Raw genomic sequence first — 19,694 nt, forward strand, 5'->3', positions numbered from 1 at the left:
GCGAAGCTGCGGGGGCGGACCACGTGTCGCGCACGCATAGCTCAGTCAGTTGCCCGCCACAGGCAGATGTCCTGGGTTCCACTTCCATTCCGGCACACACTCTTAATTCGCCAGCAAGTTTCAGATCAGCGCACACTTCGCTGCAGGGTGAATGATCCATTTCTGGAAATCGTTTTACCGTTTCTCGAAATATCCGCCATTAAAATATATTACTGGCCATTAAAATTGCTACAACCCGAAGATGACGTACTACAGACGCGACATTTAACCGGCAGGAAGAAGATGCTGTGGTATGCAAATGATTAGTTTTTCACACCATTCACACGAGCTTGGCGACACCTACAACTTGCTGACATGTGGAAAGTTTCCAACCGATTTCTCATACACAAACAGCACTTGACCGGCGTTGCCTGGTGAAACGTTGTTGTGATGCCTCGTCTAATGAGGATAAATGCGTACCATCCCGTTTCCGACTTTGATGAAGGTCGGATTATAGCCTATTGCGATTGCCCTTTATCGTATTGCGACATTGGTGCTCGCGTTGGTCGATATCCACTGACTGTTAGCAAAATATGGAATTGGTGGGTTCAGGAGGGTAATACGGAAAGCCGTGCTAGATCTCAACGGCGTCTTATCACTAACAGTCGAGATGACAGGCATCTTATCCGCATGGCTGTAACGGATGGGTGGGGACGTTCGCAAGACAACAACCATCTGCACGAACGGTTCGACTACGTTTGCAGCAGCATGTACTATCAGCTCGGAAACCATGGCTGCGGTTACCCTTGACGCTGCATCATAGACAGGAGCGCCTCCGATGGTGTACTCGACGACGAACCTGGGTGCACGAAAGGCAATACGTCATTTTTTGGGTTGAATCCATGTTCTGTTTACAGCATCATGATGGTCGCATTCGTGTTTGGCGACATCACGGTGAACGCACACTGGAAGCGTGTATTCGTCGTCGCCATACTGGCGTATCACCCGGCTTGATGGTATGGGGTGCCATTGGTTACACGTCTCGGTCACCTCTTGTTCGCTCTGACAGCACTTTGAACAGTGGACGTTACATTTCAGATGTGTTACGACCCGTGGCTCTACCCTTCATTCGATGCACGACCCTGTACGGGCCTTTCTGGATACAGAAAATGTTCGACAGCTGCCCTGGTCAGCACATTTGCCAGATCTCTCACCAACTGAAAACGTCTGGTCAATGATGTCCGAGCAACTGGCTCGTCACATTACGCCAGTCACTACTCTTGATGAACTGTGGCATCGTGTTGAAGCTACATGGGCAGTTGTACCTGTACACGCCATCCAAGCTCTGTTTGACTCAATGCCCAGGCTTATCAAGGCCGTTATTACGGCCAGAGGTGGTTGTTCCGGGTACTGATTTCTCAGGATGTATGCACCCAAATTGCGTGAAAATATAATCACATGTCAGTTCTAGTATAATATATTTGTCCAATGAATACCAGTTTATCGTTTGAATTTCTTCTTGGTGTAGCAATTTTAATGGTCAGTAGGGTACGTTCACTTTCGGATGCGTCCCGGAACATTTTTTCCCCCACTCTGATGGTGGTACCTAAAAAGGGCGGTTGTGGTCGGATTCGATAGTTTCTCGAGCTGATGAGACTCACTATCTGCGTCCTTTTCTTGTTTCTCTTTGCAAAGAAAAGAATTCGTTAGACGACATATGAAGTGAAGGCGGGCTGTGAGACAGTAATGAATTCCGTTTTCTCCTCAGTGAAGTATTCGACTGTCTGACATGCTACGGGCAGAAATACTATTCTAGTGATGAATGACGACGCGACGTTTTCGCTTGCTTTATCTGATTTCCCCGCTGACTTGTGCCAAACAAACTGTTGATTATGTTTTGGCAATAACTGTTTTCGATCCTTTAAATCGGAGTGACCGTGTCAGATGCAATGCAGCCGAAGTAACGACCTGTCGTTTTCTTGGGATTGCTCTGGGAACAAACGACTTCAGTCATTTCCGGGGCATCTGAGAACACTCAGACACTTGACGGCTACCTGGCTTTCGGCTCGAATCCGCATGTCTAACTTTCTTCTCCGCATAGGTTGCCGTTTATGGATTTTGCTTTACACCGGTCGATTTTTTTTTAATAATTTCCGCATGCCAGTTGACAGGCGCCGCTTTTTGAGTTTCGGTGAAATTTTGCTGGCTCGACGGGGAACAAATCTTTTCCCCAGCAAATTTTTTATGGAAAATCGAATGCCCTGAAGTCTTAGAAATTACCGACGCGTCTCACGGTAAGCGCTCTTCAGTCATGTTCCACAAGACGTTGACGATTTTTTTTATTTGGGAAAACATGAAATTTCAGTCGAGTTTCATAAAGGCTACATCTACATCTAAATCCGTACTGTGCAAACGACTGGGAAGCGCATGGCAGAGAGGGCTTCTCATAGTACCACTGCTGTGGGAAATGCGGAAACTACGACTAATACTTGCTACTAAGTTACTGCGATGTTCTGTGCAGAATGAATCTTGAGTTAGATCTGTCCTTCGCGGAGAACCACAGCCGTACAGAATGTTTTGAAAGCGATCCCCGCCATTTTTTTCTTTATTGTCATTATATTCCCCTGCCCATATCCGCTATTTTACTGTTGATTGTTCATTTATTGCACACAATCACGATCCCGGCTTTGTAGCTATTCTCAAGTGTTCGTCGAAATGTCTGTGATACGTAATCGAAAAAAAAGTTTCTAGTCTTATAGACAATTTGTTTTACAGAATACATATCGAAGATACATAATATGGGTGACGTTGTGCACAATAAAAAAAACCATTAACATACTGTATGGCGTATTTAACATCTAATTTATTCCTGTGACCTATATTCACAACTTCTGTTGTCAAAACACTGGCAGAGATGGTAATAGAAGTGACGAATGCAGGTCACAGGAATATATTAGCTCTGAGTACGCCGTACTGTTTCTCAATGGTTTTTCATTGCGCACAATTACAGGCATGTTATACATCTTCGATATGTACTCGTATTCTGTGACACGACAACTGGTCTATGAGATCAGAAATATGTATTTTCGAAGATGACGTGTTACACACTGGTCAGACATATTTTAATATTTCAGCACGCACTTGAGAGTGGGTGGAAGCTGAAATCATGAAATGTAAAATAAATGAACAATCAACAGTCAAATGGCAGAAATTTCTGCACGCTCTTACGGAAACAACCTATATGTCGATGCAGATGTAGAACAGAACACCGGACAGAACGTTGTTGTTGTTGTTGTTGTGGTCTTCAGTCCTGAGACTGGTTCGCTGCAGCTCTCCATGCTACTCTATCCTGTGCAAGCTTCTTCATCTCCCAGTACCTACTGCAACCTACAGCCTTCTGAATCTGCTTAGTGTATTCATCTCTTGGTCTCCCTCTACGATTTTTACCCTCCACGCTGCCCTCCAATACTAAATTGGTGATCCCTCGATGTCTCAGAACATGTCCTACCAACCGATCCCTTCTTCTAGTCAAGTTGTGCTACAAGCTCCTCTTCTCCCCAATTCTATTCAATACCTCCTCATTAGTTATGTGATCTACCCACCTAATCTTCAGCATTCTTCTGTAGCACCACATTTCGAAAGCTTCTATTCTCTTCTTGTCTAAACTATTTATCGTCCATGTTTCACTTCCGTACATGGCTGCACTCCGTACAAATACTTTCAGAAACGACTTCCTGACATTTAAATTTATACTCGATGTTAACAAATATTATATCCTCTCTGTTTCGACCATCATCAGTTATTTTGCTCCCCAAAGAGCAAAACTCCTTTACTACTTTAAGTGTGTCATTTCCTAATCTATTTCCCTCAGCATGACCCGACTTAATTCGACTACATTCCATTATCCTCGTTTTGCTTTTGTTGATGTTCATCTTATACCCTCTTTTCAAGACACTGTCCATTCCGTTCAAATGCTCTTCCAAGTGCTTTGCTGTTTCTGACAGAATTACAATGTCTTCTTCCTCTTTTTATTTCTTCTCCATGGATTTTAATACCTACTCCGAACTTTTGTTTCCTTTACTGCTTGCTCAATATACAGATTGAATAACATCGGTGAGAGGCTACAACCCTGTCTCATTCCCTTCCCAACCACTGCTTCCCTTTCGTGGCCCTCGACTCTTATAACTGCCATCTGCTTTCTGTACAAATTGTAAATAGCCTTTTACTCCCTGTATTTTACCCCTGCCACGTTCAGAATTTGAAAGAGAGTATTCCAAGCAACATTGTCAAATGCTTTCTCTAAGTCTACAAATGCTAGAAACGTAGGTTTGCCTTTCATTAATCTATTTTCTAAGATAAGTCGTAGGGTCAGTGTTGCCTCACGTGTTCCAACATTTCTACGGAATCCGAATTGTTCTTCCCCGAGGTCGACTTCTATCAGTTTTTCCATTCGTCTGTAAAGAATTCGCGTTAGTATTTTGCAACTGATAGTTTGGTAATTTTCACATCTGTCAACACCTGCTTTCTTTGGGATTGGAATTATTATATTCTTCTTGAAGCCTGAGGGTATTTCGCCTGTCTGATACATCTTGCTCACCAGAAGGTATAGTTTTGTCAGGGCTGGCTCTCCCAAGGCTGTCAGTAGTTCTAATGGAATGTTGTCTACTCCCGAGGCCTTGTTTCGACTCAGGTCTTTCAGTGCTCTGTCAAACTCTTCACGCAGTATCATATCTGCCATTTCATCTTCATCTACATCCTCTTCCATTTCCATAATATTGTCGTCAAGTACATCGCTCTTGTGTAGACCCTCTATATACTCCTTCCACCTTTCTGCTTTCCCTTCTTTGCTTAGAACTAGGTTTCCATCTGTGCTCTTGATGTTCATGCAAGTGGTCCTCTTTTCTCCAAAGGGCTCTTTAATTTTCCTGTAGGCAGTATCTATCTTACCCCTAGTGAGATAAGCCTCTACATCCTTACATTTGTCCTGTAGCCATCCCTGCTTAGCCATTTTGCGCTTCCTGTCGATCTCATTTTTGAGACGTTTGTATTCCTTTTTGTCTGCTTCCTTTACTGCATTTTTATACTTTCTCCTTTCATCAATGAAATTCAATATTTCTTCTGTTACCCAAGGATTTCTACTAGCTCTCGTCTTTTTACCTACTTGATCCTCTGCTGCCTTCACTACTTCATCCCTCAAAGCTACCTATTCTTCTACTGTATTTATTTCTGCCATTCCTGTCAATTGTTCCCTTATGCTCTCCCTGAAACTCTGTATAACCTCTGGTTCTTTCTGTTTATCCAGTTCCCATCTCATTAAATTCGAAGCTGAAATCGTGAAATGTAAAATAAATGAACAACCAACAGTCAAATGGCGGAAATTTCTCACGCTGTTACGGGAACAGCTTATACGCCGGCGCAGATGTAGAACAGAACACCGGACAGATTAGAGTGGTAGAAAACGGAAACAGGTGAACGCACAAACGGAATCGCATAGCTCGCGTGTGGCGTGGGAGCGATGTGTGGGATTCGAACCGCGGGCGAGCCGGCGCGGCGCGCTTCTGCCGTGACCTCGCCTCGGTCAGAGTCAGCTGAGAGCACGGCCCGCCAGCCGTAGGCGAGGGGGCTGAGGCGGCCGCACGGGAGAAAGCCGGATGCGTCAGCGGCGGCCCACATACCGAGGGGGAGCAGCGAGCAAAACAAAGGCCAGCCCGCGCCAGCCACTGGGCTCACAAGAAACCAACATACATTTCCGACAGAAACACTTTAAAAGTGAATTAGGCAATTGAATGGTGCAATGAGCCGTCTCTAATAGTTGTGATTTCGTTGTTCCCTCTGCGAGTGCTGTTGATTGAAAAAAAATGTTCAAACGTGTGTGAAATCTTATGGGACTGAACTGTTAAGGTCATCAGTCCCTCAGCTTACTCACTACTTAACCTAAATTATGCTAAGGACAAACACACACACCCATGCCCGAGGGAGGACTCGAACCTCCACCGGGACCAGCCGCACAGTCCATGACTGCAGCGCCCTAGACCGCTCGGCTGTGGATAGAATTTCGACGTCTAGATGAACGAAAAAACCGCTTCCGTATCTATCACGTGGTCTTTCGACGGCAAGGAGCGTTCCGTTTATCTTCGGTCTACGCATGTCGCAGCTCCTATTTGTTTCTTGTATGCACAGCACGTGACATTGGTGGTGTCTGTAAAGTTCTTGCAACAGTTCTTCTCTGGCTGATGTTATTCCATTTATCTTGTTTGACATAGTGCTTAGCTGTGGCCTTAAAAAGGGCTTGTACATTGAATAGTCAAAGAAACTGGTACACCTGCCTAATATCGTGTAAGGCACCCTCGAACACACCAAAGTGCCGCAGCACCATTTAGCATGGAGTCGACTAATGTCTGAAGTAGCCCGTCCGGTTAGCCGTGCGGTCTAACGCACTGCTTTCCGGGCGGGAAGGCATGTCGGTCTCCGGCACGAATCCGCCGGGCGGATATGTATTTACCTATACATTCGTAATTTACTGCAAGGAAGCAAGGAGAACGAGCCGGATAACTAGGAATACATGATGCAGGTTTTGTTTACTTGTCCATAAGGTGACTCGGATTTACATTGTCTCTTTGGCTGCTAAAAAAAAAAAAAATAAAAAAAATGCTCTGAGCACAATGGGACTTAACATTTGAAGTCATCAGTCCCCTAGACTGAGAACTACTTAAACTTAACTAACCTACGGTCATCACACACATCCATGCCCGAGCCAGGATTCGAACCTGCGACCGTAGCAGTAGCGCGGTTTCGGACTGAAGAGCTTAGAATTGCTCGGCCACAGCAGCCGGCGTATTGAACAACACAGTACTTATAAACTTGTACACATGTTAGTTGCAAACAAGGTGGAAAACAGTAATGCTATACAAAGCAGTAGACAAGTTTACCTCTGTGTTTCCTTAAGCTGGCTTCCCCGACCCGCGGTTCCCTACCTCAGATTCTTCAGTGGAGCATTCTCTATGTCCTGTTGCATTTTGGACCCTCTTACGGAAACAACTTGTAGATGGTGCCGAGTATGACGTTCTAAATTTCTGAGCATGCTGTACACTGAGCATCCGCGGAATCAAGGAACTATGGCGGCGACTTCTAACTTCAGAAGTTAAAACCCATTCTGGGCGAGCAACTACAGAAATGGATCTTATTTTGAGTATTTTAATCTTTATTGTGTTATTTGTTTTCGTCACACACTGAAAACTTTCCGCGAGGTCCTGATATTTTTTTCCTATTAGCGTTCTGTAGCAAGACACACGAAATATCTGAAATCTAAAAGGTATTTATGTACTACAGGGAAGAAGCCTACTCTATGCACAAATGAGAACTCAAATCGATAAAGTATTCTAATCAAAATTATTTCAACCGTGGAAAGCTCAGTTATTTGACGAGAAAAATAATTTTCGATGTTCACAGCTGTATCTTGATAAGTCTTTATTATATCACACGACTAGTTTCGGCGGCACATTATCGCCATCCCCAGACCTCACCATTCCGAAAAGAGTATTTGATTTCATTGGTGCCTTTACTGTGGAATTCTTGTTACTAGCACAGGTGGGTTAGCTTTCATCAGGACTCTATTCTCGAAACCGTGAGAGTCAAATTTCCCAAATACTGTTGTCATACGTCCTGTTATTCGTCGTCCAGGTGTGAATGTGGTGTTTTGTGAAATGGAGCGATTACAACACAGCGGAATGGAAGAGTTTGCCAGGGACATGTTGACATATTGCATTGTCTCCGCTGTAACCATATTGCAGCAGTAGAATGACCCGAGAGCAGTATCGGTACACGGATCTTTTCACGTCTATAACTGTGTGTCCAAGTACAGGAAGTTTCATGCAGGTAACAGACTGAACGCGGATGGTGAGATACTGGCCACGTAACGCGATACGCGACTTGTCGATTCGCTGGTGTCCAAAACCAACACCATGTCTCGAAGAGAGGTTGTACTCTCTAGAAATCTATATAAAACTGTCGCTAACGTTCTACCTGATACTTTCGCTCTTTAGTCTTTGGTTTAGCTAAACTCGAAGCGTCGACTGTACATAAATTTGGAGCTAAACACGTGATCTTGACGGGTGCTAGAACACAGACATCCGTATTTTAAATCAGTTCGAATAGCGGCACTTGCCTTGTTAGAAGAAATACGCAAAAAAAAGACGAAGCAAAAAGCACGTAATATGTCCGAAGAACGGAACCCGCGTCCCCTAAGTAGGGGAGCGCCAACGTTCATTGCCCGTCGTACAAACGCGGGAATCTGCTCATCTGTGACGTTCCAAATGCACCCAGTGTTGTTCTCCCTTATGATGTCTGTACGTCTCGCAGGACCGTTAGTAGGTATTTTTAATCCAGTCAGTGAAATGGAAACGCACTTTAAGTCATAGCCACTGTAACAAAATTACGCTTAAATATATTTCAAGTCCATTACAAGTTTCGCTTTATTGTCTAAATTGTTAAGTACTGCGACACCATCTTTTCGTTATTCTACAGTTTGCCATTGCAGCGAGATCCTGTTACTGTGATGTCACTTGACGAGTTCATAAACGAGTTTATCTACATACGTGATTTTGTGGACTGTAGCTCATCACATGGTGTAGAGAGTGTTTTAAAGTTCATATTACAAACTTCTAGAGGTTGTAGATGGGTCTAGTCGACCAAGTTTTACATTGAAAACGTCATGCACCGACGCTATAAATCGTCAAAGTGATAGGCGCTGGGGCCTGTAAATGGTCTATATACAGGCTAATACCGTTAAGATATTACAAGCTTTCTAGTATGACGGAAAAGGATAAGTACATCAATTTGAGGTCAGGGTCCCCGTACCGGAAAGGAGCGAATCGAAAGTTATAAGCGAAATCGTTCTCATACCTATGACAGTGGAATACATGTACTGTTACTGTTGTTGCCAAGACTGTAGCTCAGGCAACTTTCAGAGGCAGTAGCATGGACCAAAAGAAGGAGAAAATGTCTAGTAAGCTTGGACTCTAAAATGCGTACCTGTGAAGCCATGAGCACTTGTTCGTCTACTGTCTCGTCTATTGAACAAGTGCTCATAGCTCCTCAGGTATGCAGTTAATGTCCAAGTTCACTAGACATTTTCTCCTTGTTTTGGTCCATACTACCACCTCTGAAAATTGCCGGACCTACAGTCTTAGCAACAACAGTAACAGTACACGTATTCCACTGTCAGAGTTATCAGAACGGTTGTCGCCCATGACTATCGACTCGTTTGTTTCCGGCACAGGGATCCTTATCTCAAATTTATACATTAATCCTTCTCCATCATACTACAGAGTTTGTAACGGCCCCACGGAATCACCCTGCATCACATATACTTACAGGCGTCGCTGCATGTGACTTCAAAGCTCTGGTGCGTCACTGAATCATGTTACGCTAAAAGCAAATGGGATTTCAGCGGGGCTCATGCACGGCAGATGCACTATTTATAAAAAAAAAAAAACAAATAACCGAAAAACAGAGAGAGTGTAATAGTGAAACACAGTTAGCGTTCATTGATTTTATTAAGGTAGTCGGTAACGTCGGTAGAGAGAATCTGTGGAGAATTATGAAGAAATGAGGTTAGCCACAACACCCAATAAAAGCTTTAAAAAGTCTGTACAAACACACGACTAAAGTTTTAGATTTAAGTGGCACTGAAACGCAGCATATAGCTACAAACTAAGGACTAAGACAAGGGTACAGCGTTTCACCCACACTTTTTAACGTTTATTTAGATGACATCGGGTCCTATCCAAAACTTGATCAACTAAGCCCCCTCTACAACCTCTGAAAGTGTGTAACATGAATTGTGAAACACCTTGTAGCTGCGAAGCATGCTGAAGCAACAGAATAAAGTTTAGAGATAAAATTATTAACTCGCGAAGTAACACCACACTAACGACACTTCGTTGCACTGGTAACCTGTAGAAGGACGGAAACATGTCACTGCAGTACCTGACAGTCTAGAGAACAAGGTAAATCTCGCATTAGACCAAAAATGTTTATAGGCGTAATTTTGTTACAACGGAGATTACTTACGTGTCTGTATTTCCCGGACTGTAATAAAAATACGCACTGACGACAAAAGAGCGCTGGAACCCGTTTGGGCACAAGCAAGAACTACGGTCGGTTGTCTGCCCAGCGGGTGTACATAGATTCCTGTAATGTAATCTGCGTACACGGCTACTGTAAAGGCGATCGTGGCTGACTCTCCAGTTTATCTCAGAAACTAGTAGCCTGCCGACGTGACAAGTGAAATATTTTTTTTCCTCGCTTATCGAGATTGCTCCTGATGTTAAATACTCCGAAACACATTCTGGTTAACCACATCGGTACTCACCGTGGTTGCTGTCGGTGTGGGGTGGCTGGCTTAGCGGAAGGCGTCCTGTGGCGGCGGCTGCACTGGTTGGCGGGTGAGTACCGGCCCTGGCCGTGAACCCGGCTATATAAGAGCGACACACTTCTGGCTCCCCCCCCCCCCCCTCCCCCCCTAACGGCAGACCACTTTCCTCCTCGCGGACCTATTGAGGCTACGCCGCCGCTCTCGGGCTGTTCGCACTCGCCAGGGAAGCGCCTCACCTCCGACAGCTAAAAACATCATCATCATTTAAGACTGATTATGCCGTTCAGCGTTCAGTCTGGAGCATAGCCCCCCTTATAAAAATCCTCCATGATCCCCTATTCAGTGCTAACATTGGTGCCATTACTGATGTTAAACCTATTACTTCAAAATCCACGTACTCCTTGGTCTGCCCCGACTCCTCCTACCCTCTACTGCTGAACCCATGAGTCTCTTGGGTAACCTTGCTTCTCCCATGCGTGTAACATGACCCCACCATCTAAGCCTGCTACATCTACAGAGTTCATTCCCAGTTTTTCTTTGATTTCCTCATTGTGGACACCCTCCTGCCATTGTTCCCATCTACTAGTACCTGCAGTCATCCTAGCTACTTTCATATCCGTAACCTCAACCTTGTTGATAAGGTAACCTGAATCCACCCAGCTTTCGCTCCCATACAACAAAATTGGTCGAAAGATTGAACGGTGCACAGATAACTTAGTCTTGGTACTGAGTTCCTTCTTGCAGAAGAGAGTAGATCGTAGCTGAGCGCTCACTGCATTAGCTATGCTACACCTCACTTCCAGTTCTTTCACTATGTTGCCATCCTGTGAGAATATGCATCATAAGTACTTGAAACCGTCCACCTGTTCTAACTTTGTTCCTCCTATTTGGCACTCAATCCGTTTATATTTCTTTCCCACTGACATTACTTTCGTTTTGGAGATGCTAATCTTCATACCATAGTCCTTACATTTCCGATCTAGCTCTGAAATATTACTCTGCAAATTTTCAATCGTATCTGCCATCACAACTAAGTCATCCGCATATGCGAGACTGCGTATTTTGTGTTTGCATATCTTAATCTCACCCAGCCAGTCTATTGTTTTCATCATATGACCCATAAATAATATGAACAACAGTGGAGACAGGTTGCAGCCTTGTCTTACCCCTGAAACTAGTCTGAACCATGAACTCAATTTACCGTCAACTCTAACTGCTGCTTGCCGACAGCTAAAACACAATAAAATAAAAAACTCAATCTACTAGAACAGTTAGAAATAATGCTACACAAAGAAAAATATTTAATGAACAAACAGAGTTTAACAGCCACAATTTTTTCTACACCTTTAAAAGTTTGTTTTTTCCTGAGGAATCAAATCTATAATAGCACAAACAGCTGACAACCTACAACTCGCTTTATTTGTTCATGAGACCCAGAAATTATTAGATACAGGCTCCCAGGTAGATGCCATTTTCCTAGACTTCCGGAAGGCGTTCGATACAGTTCCGCACTGTCGCCTGTTAAACAAAGCAAGAGCCTACGGAATATCAGATCAGCTGTGTGGCTGGATTGAAGAGTTTTTAGCAAACAGAATACAGCATGTTGTTATCAATGGAGAGATGTCTACAGACGTTAAAGTAACCTCTGACGTGTCACAGGGAAGTGTTATGGGACCATTCCTTTTCACAATATATATAAATGACCTAGTAGATAGTGTCGGAAGTTCCATGCGGCTTTTTGCGGATGATGCTGTTGTATACAGAGAAGTTGCAGCATTAGAAAATTGTAGCGAAATACAGGAAGATTGCAGCGGATGGGCACTTGGTGTAGGGAGTGGCAACTGACCCTTAACATAGGCAAATGTAATGTATTGCGAATACATAGAAAGAAGGATCTTTTATTGTATGATTATATGATAGCGGAACAAACACTGGTAGCAGTTACTTCTGTTAAATATCTGGGTGTATGCGTTCGGAACGATTTGAAATGGAATGATCATATAAAATTAATTGTTGGTAAGGCGGGTACCAGGTTGAGATTCATTGGGAGAGTCCTTAGAAAATGTAGTCCATCAACAAAGGAGGTGGCTTACAAAACACTCGTTCGACCTATAATTGAGTATTGCTCATCAGTGTGGGATCCGCACCAGGTCGGGTTAACAGAGGAGATAGAGAAGATCCAAAGAAGAGCGGCGCGTTTCGTCATAGGGTTATTTGGTAACCGTGATAGCGTTACGGAGATGTTTAGCAAACTCAAGTGCCAGACTCTGCAAGAGAGGCGCTCTGCATCGCGGTGTAGCTTGCTCGCCAGGTTTCCAGAGGGTGCGTTTCTGGATGAGGTATCGAATATATTGCTTCCCCCTACTTATACCTCCCGTGGATCTCACGAATGTAAAATTAGAGAGATTAGAGAGCGCACGGAGGCTTTCAGACAGTCGTTCTTCCCGTGAACCATACCCGACTGGAACAGAAAAGGGAGGTAATGATAGTGGCACGTAAAGTGTCCTCTGCCACACACCGTTGGGTGGCTTGCGGAGTATGAATGTAGATGTAGATGTAGAACATAGTGCCAAATAATTATTTTAATAATACCTGTGTACTAGTAATACTATACCATTTTATCTTCTGTGTAACAAGAAAATCGATTATATTTAGAAGTAGAACATCTGTACGAACGAGAATCTTTGGCATGTTTACGTTCTGCTGCAAAGACCTTGTAAAAAATAACTAGAGTCACTGATGGCGCTGCAGTCGCGGGATAATTTGAGTCTTCGGCTGGACGCCATTATAGTGGTTGTAGTCTGATGTGTTGTGTTGTATTGTTGTTTATGAAGACCCTGATTCAGCGTACGTACAGTATTTGTTACTCGTAATTCTACTGTCTATACGTTCCAATCAAAAGATGTACAATAGTGAAGAGTTATGCAGCGATTAATTGTACAAATAAATTCGAGAAAGGAATGAATATTACATTTCACAGGTATGTGAATATTTTAAGTTGTTTTGTATGTCAGTGCACTTGCTTAATAAATGTTTTTGTAACACGGCATTAGCATAATGTCTGTGCATCTATTTGCAGGTTTCCTTTCTCAAAACCACAGCTGTTACAAAAATGGTTACACGCTGTCAGGAGGTAAGATTTCCGACCGACAGAATACCATTTTATATGTTCTGATCATTTTGAAGAAAGTTGGCTGACCGGTAGTGTTTTCATGGTCTAGGTTAGGTTGAAACTCGATAATTTGGTCGTGAGTTGCCAAAGCACTATGCCATATATAACGCACTTCTCGTCATAAAATCTTAAGCAAGGTAGAGTCAGAAAATGTCTATTAATATAGTGGGCAAATCTTCGAGTATTTTGATGCCTTTTGCGTACATCTATCGTAAATGAACTACGAAAAATGCTAGGAGTCCAGTAATAACTTTTAGCTACGGCAGATTCCATGTAGTACGTAAGATAAATTCATAAACAGTGACTAGATGGTGTTTGTTCATAAATTAAAAAGTATATTGTAGTAAAGTATTTAAATGAGGCATTATATTTGTGACCTAACTCAAGGGAAGGCATTTTATAACCAAAAGCTATTCAATTTGTCCGCTCTTCACAGTCGACCACTCGTGCGATTGTGGGGACTTGTTCTGCTACTGCAATGTACGAAAAAGTGTATGACTATATGTATATCCCAGTATGCACTACAAAATTAAAGATGTGTATTGTGTATACCAACTGCACAACAGAAGTAGACATCAGACAATGTTTAAACTGTAAGTTAGTTTCATATTATTAACGCTGTTAAACTTATATCTACAATATACCATGTTGTAACATAAAAATGTAATATCAAGAGGCAAACAACTAAAACACCTGATGTAAATCACTAAAAAGCACATGAAGATGAGCCTCCAGGGCTAGAAATGCATAGTGCAGTAAATAAACGCAACTTGTGACTGAAGATGGTTTATTCTTCATTTTACGAAAGTGAAACAGTCGCGGACGAAACACTGTAAAACAATGGATAAAATTAAGTAAAATAAAAAATTTCCTAAAATGACGACGGTGAACGAAAAGTGATGTCACTATTTAAAAAAAAGGAGTTTCTACAACGAAACAGTGTCTCGAAACCTAACAGAAAATCCAAACAGATTCTGGTCGTGTAGAGTAACACTTACTGCACTATATGAAAAAATTATATTGTATATTGAGCAAGCAGTAAAGGAAAGAAAAATTCGGAGTAGGAATTAAAATCTATGGAGAAGAAATAGAAACTTTGAGGTTCATCGATGACATTGTAATTCTGTCAGAGAGAGCAAAGGACTTGGAAGAGCAGTTGAACGGAATGTAGTGTCTTGAATGGAGGATATAAGATGAACATCATCGAAAGCAAAACGAGGATAAGAACCTTTAACATCGCAGCGCACCCACCTCGATTGCGAAAAAAGCACCTAGTGTTAAGTGGTAACCCAGGTTTCGGCGTAGATAACTACACCTTCTTCAGAACAACAATAAAACCCACAAGTGCCTAAGAAGACCTTTGTCAATGATTAAAAGAACACCATAGCTATACATTTATAAACGAAAAAGAAAAGGAAAACACAAACAGCACATATGTACAAAGTAGTGGTTTTGACTTTGTACATATCTTTTGGAGTACTGCTTTGTGAACACTATCATTTGACGATTTCATAAAACAAGACAAAATCAATGGCTTTCGAAGGGAAATATACTATACGGACAAAAACTGTAATTGACGATACAACAATAAAACAGGTCAAACGTTTTGATTATTTAAGTTGTGACGTCACGTACAGTATAACGAAGACAGAGAAGAAATTAGCGAAGTTTGGGAATATATCTAGAACAATAAACAGACATCTGAAAAATAAAACAAGGAAAGAAACGAGATCGAAATGGGAGTTTCAGTGCTTACAGAAGTGGAGTGTGGGTTGTAAGTGAACGTCAAGAAAGTCGCATACAAGCAACGGAGGTGAGGTTTCTGAGAACAGTAAAGGGATGCACCGGAGCTGACAGGTTTAGAAATTCGGAAGCTAGGGAAGAACCGAATATATTTAACATCCTCAATAAAATACAAGCAAATAGAAGAAACCGGAATGAACATCTCTAAAGAATGAATGGAGAAAGTTTATCTAAAATAAATGGAGGAAGTTTACTTCTCCAGATAAGAAGATCTAACCCATTTGGGAGAAGAAGTCAAGGGTGACAGAGGAAACAATGGATCCGTAACAGCCAAGCAAAAAGAAAAGGCCTGATGTCTGAAGTGAAGATGATGATGATGATCGCTAACGTTCAAATCGCTAACTGCGCAAAGAAAACATGCCAAAAAATTTTAAAATTCATGTTATTGCATCACAGAAGTCCGACTGAGTAGGCTCATCATTTCCTTCAGATAAAGAACTTTCTCACGGTCAATAAGGCGCCTCTAGCAACAGATGTAGCTCACCGCCCACTGCTGAAAGGGAACGTGTCTTGTACATGTTCCCTTTCCGCTGTAAACACCACAGTGATTTTGGCATCATCGGGAGAAAACTGAAAAACCAGGGACGATATTACACGGTAATGAAGTGATTCACGTCACGTTGCGTTCTTCACACATGAAATACAAATGTGGTGTTGTTCTCGTGAAAATGGAAGACTTTACACAGTGCAATGCTGGGTGGAGAAGATTTTACGAAAACAGGTGCTCGAAAGGAGCAATGGATTTCATTTGCCCTGTCAGTCAATAATTTAGTTTCACCAAAGATATATTGCAAGCAGCTCAATGCAAGAGAGATGACAGCTTTTACTAGGAACACTTAGATGAATACAGAACTTGCTGAGGAAAGTGTCTATACAACCAAACTACGCACAAACATCTTAAAAATGAATGATATTAAAAAAGAAAAGTCTGGCCTCGGCAGCCAGAGACAATGGCCATGTTTGCCTGATTTGCGTTTGCGTGAATGTGTGTGTGTGTGTGTGTGTGTGTGTGTGTGTGTGTGTGTGTGTGTTGTCTAACTAAGAAGGAGGCCTTTTGATCGAAAGCTTATTTCCAGAAAGAGATTTTCACTCTGCAGTGGAGTGTGCACTGATATCGAACTTCCTGTCAGATTAAAACTGTGTGCCGGACCGAGACTCGAACTCGGGACCTTGGCCTTTCGCGGGCAAGTGCTTATTTGTTTAGCTGTCTCTTTGTTGTGCGACTCCATATTTCCACTGTAATGTGAGTAGCAATCTATTCTTCACATAATACTGTCATGTTCAATTTACATTCCGGAAGAAAGGATGCAATTTTGGAATGCAATTTTGACACATATGACAACAAAGGGAAATGAAACTGATGAGAGAGTTTAAGGCCATGAACTAATTTTGGTGTAATAGTGTTTAAAATGTACTTAGATTGAGAAAAATACGTAAAATAAATTTACAACCTCAAAATACAAGGCGTATAATTTATACTCTGCATTGTTTACTGGAAAAAGGAAGCATGTCAAGCTGAAAAAAAGTTTCTAAGCTACTGGTGTCCAGGACACCATACATTAAAAATCTAATGTAAGTCCACTTTAAGGAAACAGTTTAAATATATTTTGCCACTGAACAGATACACAGGTAGCCTTATTATTAGCTAGCTGTAAATCCAGCGGTGTACAACATGTCCTGAGGTTTGGGCACGCCAGTGGATGGTCGTGACATTGTGGTTCCCCCTCGAAGTAGCCCCATCAGGCAGCGCTGTACTTGCAATTTGAGACCGCAGTCCCCAGCCTGTTGAGAGTCCTCGAGGTTGTGAAGGATTTTTTACCTCCACCGCAAGTTCTTTCTTCGGCTCTATGATACGATTTGGTGTTGCCTCCTTCCATAGCTGAAGTCTCCACCCTTCGATATTGCCGTTGACTGCCACTGACGTCCAAACGAACCACTTTCTCGAGAGAAGCCGTCTGCTCTGTTGTCGGAGTCCGTGTAGAGGGTGACGATCATCTGTCGTCTGTCTCTTCCTCTCCCCATCTTGCCGCCGTTTACTGGGGAAGCTATCCCTGTGGGCGGGTAGATCTTCGCGCCTAAGCATTTGGGATGTAGCAGTGCTCTAGTTCTTACCCTATACACCTAACATGGTGTATTCTTTTGGTTTTCTTATTCCGCAGGGGAACACTGCAAACTTTGTGGATTTGGCTACAGATGGTTCTGGTAGTAGTAAAGTCCCCGTATTTCAAAGCTGCTAATTAATTTTTCCCCCATGGGCAGCATACATAAAGTGCCTGCATCGGGATGTGTTGGCTGTTTGTTGGTGTACACAGAGTGAACCACCAAAAACTTGTGCCGCAAATAGTACGAAAATGAAAGGGGCTATCGATGTCTGATTTTCACAAAATGGATTGGTACTCAGCGACGCGTATTGTTAGCCAATCAACAGATTGTAATAGTACTTAGAAAGTACAAACATGAACTTTATTAAGTGGCACAGTGGCTGTTGACTTTAACAAACTAAAAGTAGGGTAAATTAGAAAGTGGTGTTTGTTCCAGGATACCTCCGTGCGTCGTTTATGAGATGTAGTACTCTGAAGAGCCAAAGAAACTGGTACACCTGCCTAGTATCGCGTAGTGCCCCTGCGAGAGCGCAGAAGTGCTACAACACAACGTGGTATGGACTCGACAAATGTCTGAAGTAGTGATGGAGGGAACTGACACGATGAATCCTGCAGGGCTGTCCATAAATCCGTAAGAGTACCAGGGTTGGAGATCTCTCCTGAACAGCACGTTGCATGACATCCCGCATATACTCAATAACGTTCACGTCTGGGGAATTTGGCGGCCAGCGGTAGTGTTTAAACTCAGAAGAGTGTTCGTGCAGCAATTCTGGACGTGTGGGGTGTCGCATTTTCCTGCTGGGAAAAGTCCGTCGGAATTCACAATGGGCATGAATCGATGCAGATATGAGACAGGTTGATTACTTACGTGCCACCTGTCGGAGTCGTATCTATACGTACCAGGGGTGCCACATTACTCCAACTGCAGACGCCCTATACCATTACAGAGCCTCCGCCAGCTTGAACAGTCCCCTGCTGACATGCAGGATCCATGGATTCATGGAGTTGTTTCCATAACCGCACACCTCCACCTGCTCGATACAATTTGAAACGACACTCGTCCGCCCAGGCAACATGTATCCAGTCATCAACAGTCCAATGTCGATGTTGACAGGCCCAGGCGAGAAAAAAATCAAATGGCTCTGAGCACTATGGGACTTGACAAAAAATTGTTCAAGTGGCTCTGAGCACTATGGGACTTAACATCTGAGGTCATCAGACTCCTAGACGCAGAACTACTTAAACCTAACTAACCTAAGGACATCACACACATCCACGCCCACGGCAGGATTCGAACCTGCGACCGTAACGGTCGCTCGGCTCTAGACTGCAGTGCCTACAACCGCTCAGTCACAGCGGCCGGCCGCAGGCGAGACGTAAAGCTTTGTCTCATCAAAGGTACACGAGTAGGCCTTCGGCTCCGAAAATCCATATCGATGATGTTTCGCTGAATGGTTCGCACGCTGACACTTGTTGATGGCTCAGCACTGAAATCTGCAGCAATTTGTGGAAGTGTTGCACTTCTGTCACGTTGAATGATTTTCTTCAGTCGTCGTTAGTCCCGTTGCTGTAGGTTTTTTTTTACCTGCCGTAGTGATGTCGGAGATTTGATATTTTACCGGATTTCTGATATTCACGGTACACTCGTGAAATGGTGGTACGGGAAAATCCCCACTTCGGCCCTACCTCGGAGATACTGTATCCCATCGCACGTGCGCCGCCTATAACACCACGTTCAAACTCACTTAAATCTTGATAACCTACCATTGTAGCAGCAGTAACCGATCTAACAACTGCATCAGGCACTTGTTGTCTTATACAGGCGTTGCCGACCGCGGCGCTGTATTCTGCCTGTGTACATATCGCTACTTGAATAGGTATGCCTATACCAGTTTCTTTGACGCTTCAGTGTATAACAAAAGTTCCCACACCGACTCTTGTACAATACTTGTGGAAGCACACACTAAAGAACAACACAATACCATACATTATTAGTTATGTGGATTCTGACCAGTAACGAGAAAACTGACCATCACGGCTTTTGTTCAAAATGACTATCGGCAGCGGCAATACACACTTTCAGTCTGGTATTGGACGATTGCTGCTATCATTTCAGGGATGTCTGAGGAGACTGCAGTAATACGTCGTTGCATAATGTTGGGTGTAGTTGGTATGTCCTTGTACACAACGTGTTTAAGCTTTCCCTACAGTAAAAAAAAATCTACAGGCGTCGAATCCGGTAAACAGGCTGGCCAAGGTACAG

General features: G+C 43.1%; 1 protein-coding gene across 2 annotated transcripts in view; it reads right to left on the reverse strand.

Moving 5' to 3' along the window:
* LOC126291766 (uncharacterized) overlaps positions 1–10,433 on the reverse strand; it is a 72,069-nt gene extending 61,636 nt beyond the window's left edge. For both annotated transcript variants that reach the window (XM_049985450.1, XM_049985449.1), the window contains exon 1: positions 10,352–10,433. The gene's annotated coding sequence lies outside the window, so the exon portion shown is untranslated. The remainder of the gene's footprint in view (positions 1–10,351) is intronic.
* Between the last annotated feature and the right edge of the window lie 9,261 nt (positions 10,434–19,694).

This window comes from Schistocerca gregaria, chromosome 9 (assembly GCF_023897955.1).
Source record: "Schistocerca gregaria isolate iqSchGreg1 chromosome 9, iqSchGreg1.2, whole genome shotgun sequence".
Taxonomy (NCBI): domain Eukaryota; kingdom Metazoa; phylum Arthropoda; class Insecta; order Orthoptera; family Acrididae; genus Schistocerca; species Schistocerca gregaria.